Raw genomic sequence first — 3,213 nt, forward strand, 5'->3', positions numbered from 1 at the left:
TGTTAACCCTGCCGACTGGTCGACTGATCCTTGTCTGGGCATCTGCTAGGCCCTCACCGAGCTGTACTCGATGCCCAATGGGGCACAAGCTTCGACTGAGGAGGGCGAGGCGAGCGGGGGCGAGAGCCAGGAAGAGGAGGAATGGGACTCGGATGTTGCAGAGGATGATGACGTTGATGATGATGATGTCGGTGATGAAGACGACGTCGAGGACGAGGAAGAGGAGGAGGAGGAGGTCGTACCGCCGCGCTCAGAAAGGCGGTCGAAGCTTGTCCACGACCCTTCGACCGAACGTGGTAAGGGGGTTGTGACCGCCACTCAGTCGACCAAGCGCCCTCGGACCACCTCTCCGGTGCCGACTGAAAGGGCGCCGAAGCAGCCCAGGGCGGCCTCGTCGAAGCCGATCAAACTCTTGCCGAAGATGAAGGTGTCCATCCCCACCATATCAGGGTAACTGTGCTGCTCATATTTTCTTATTCTGTGTGAACTTTATCTCTGGTCGACGCTGAAGTTAGTCGACTGATCCTTTGGAGTTGCAGTGCTGCTACTTATGAAACCTCAGCTCGGGCTGACGACCACGAGATGGAGGATGCAGCAACTTCGAACCCAGGTACTGTATTCTTAACACCGTTCTTAGTCGACTGACTCGCGATCTCTGATCCTGATTCTTCTCCGCAGCTCCACCCAACACTGTTATCAATCTCCCTGACGACGACGAGGATGAAGAACCACTGACACGCAGGAGGAGTCGGAAAGCGTCTGCCAGTAAGGTGCCTCAGGATGTGACGGCGCCTGAGATTCTGACTGTGGAGGAAGAGAACACCACTCGACACACGGTGTCCTTCGCAAATCCGCTGACGAGTGCTCAGCAGCCCTCCCTCTTCACGACGCACCACGTCCCAGAGGACCAAGCTGGCGCAGCGAAGGAGGCAATACGCCAGGCGGGACTCATGATGGAGCAGCTGAAGACCATCCGGGATGCGAGCCAGGCAGCTTATGACGCCAGTTCTGCCCTCCAAAGCAATGTCCAGGTCAGTCGACCACTGTTTGTTCTGTTGGATATGCTACCAAAAACTTTTCTTTTCCGGAATTTATAGTAGTCACCAAGTGGGTGTGTCGAATAAACTCCGTGTTAGCGGGGGCACGCTGAGTGCACCCGCTGGGTGTAGTCCCCAAGGCTAAGGTCGACTGCTGGCAGTCGGCCTTAGGCTTTATGATGTCAATCTTTCTGTCAGTCGACTGGTCGACTGGATTTCACAAACCGGTGGGGGCACGCTGAGTGCACCCACTGGGTGTAGTCCCCAAGGCTAAGGTCGACTGCTGGCAGTCGGCCTTAGGCTTTATGATGTCAATCTTTCTGTCAGTCGACTGGTCGACTGGATTTCACAAACCGGTGGGGGCACGCTGAGTGCACCCACTGGGTGTAGTCCCCAAGGCTAAGGTCGACTGCTGGCAGTCGGCCTTAGGCTTTATGACGTCAATTTTTTTTTTGAGGTCGACTGGTCGACTTTGTCTTCATCGGGATTAGTGGGGGCATGCTGAGTGCACCCACTGGGTGTAGTCCCCGAGACTACGGTCGAATGCTTGTATTTGGCTGTAGTCTTAGAAACGTGTGTTTTTCCCTTTTTCACTTGGAAGTGAATTATATTTGATATTTAGTCGATTGGTTCTTCGCAGAACTCCTGTGATCTTGTGGCTCGCTACTCAGAGCTGGAACAAAAACATACTCAAGTCGAGCTGAGCTTGAAGCTGGTTCAGGAGAAGCTGACAAAGGCAAAGGAGGAGACCGAAGGTATGTTTGGTGAGACCCTGACGACTGCTTTTCCCCTTGCTTGTTTCAAAATCTGATCTTGCTGTAACTTGCAGGTAAGGTAAGGGAGGCCCAGCAGAAGAAAGACCTTGAGCTAGCTGAGAAGATCAAGCTTGCTGACGAGAAGTTAGCTTCAGTCACCAAGCTCGAACAAGACAATACCAATCTGAAAGCTGCTCTTGGGATTGCCAACAAGGAGGTCAGTCGACTGAAAACTGATAAAGCTGCCCTGACCGACCAAGTCAGCAAATTGACTGAGAAGAAAACTGAACTGGAGGCCTTCCTGAGTGGCCTTGCCAAGAAGCTGTTTCTTATGCTTGAAGGTAAACCTCCATGTTTGGCAAATATTTCCAATTGTGGCTTTTTCCATTCGACTATCCCCTTGACTTAGTGATCATCCTTGCAGAATTTTGTCAAAACTTTGAAGAAGAAACCAGCCGACTGGAGCCAAACCTCGACCCCGTCAATTCTCCGGTGAACGACGAAGTTGCCATGGATGTTTTCCGACTGGAATCTCATGTTGCAGCTGTCGTGGACTATCTCGCAAGGCTGAAGGCCGCCACATCTCGCATCGACTCGACGCTCTGGCCTGAGGAGACACTTCAGAATGACCTTGAGTCGCTGATGACCCGCTTGAACACGATCCCTGGTCGAGTGCAGGAGTGGAAGAAGTCCTCGGCTCGGTGTGGTGCAGATGTCGCTCTGTGTCTGGCCCGAGTCCACTGCAAAGATGCGCGAGAAGAGAAGCTGGCGGCCCTTTGGGTGGCCAATACCAAGAAGCACGACTTCAGGTCCTTTATGGAAACTTTCCTTGCAGCTGCCACTCGGATCGCCGACGGGATTGACCTTGATGAATTTGTTGCACCTTCCAGCCCTCCACAGGAGGGGTAAAAAACTTCTTCTGGCTCGACGCTTTAAATTTGCCTCGGTATGCCGAGTGGAATTGTAACCGACAAACCTTAACAGGCTTGACGCCTAAGCACTTTCGGCTCCTTTAGATGTCGATTCAAACTTGGATTTGGTGCTTGAATACGATTGCCTTCGGCTCGGAATGTCTTTTGCAGGTTCAAAGCAAGGTGCCTGTACTGCAATCGACTTATTCTTTAGTCCACTTAGGTGAGCACTGGGCTGCAGCTAAGCCCTCCGAATGAGAGGGTTGCTCTCCACTCGGCAGGGTTTTTATAGCTTAGGCGAGCACAGGGCTGCAGCTAAGCCTCCGAGTGAGAGGGTTGCTCTTCATTCGGTAGGATTTTTATAACTTAGGCGACCACATGGCTGCAGCTAAGCCCCCGAGTGAGAGGATTGCTCTTCACTCGGTAGGATTTTGATAACTTAGGCGAGCACGAGGCTGCAGCTAAGCCTCCGACTGAGAGGATTGCTCTTCACTCGGTAGGATTTTGATA

The sequence above is a fragment of the Triticum dicoccoides genome, chromosome 3B (assembly GCF_002162155.2).
Source record: "Triticum dicoccoides isolate Atlit2015 ecotype Zavitan chromosome 3B, WEW_v2.0, whole genome shotgun sequence".
Taxonomy (NCBI): Eukaryota; Viridiplantae; Streptophyta; class Magnoliopsida; order Poales; family Poaceae; genus Triticum; species Triticum dicoccoides.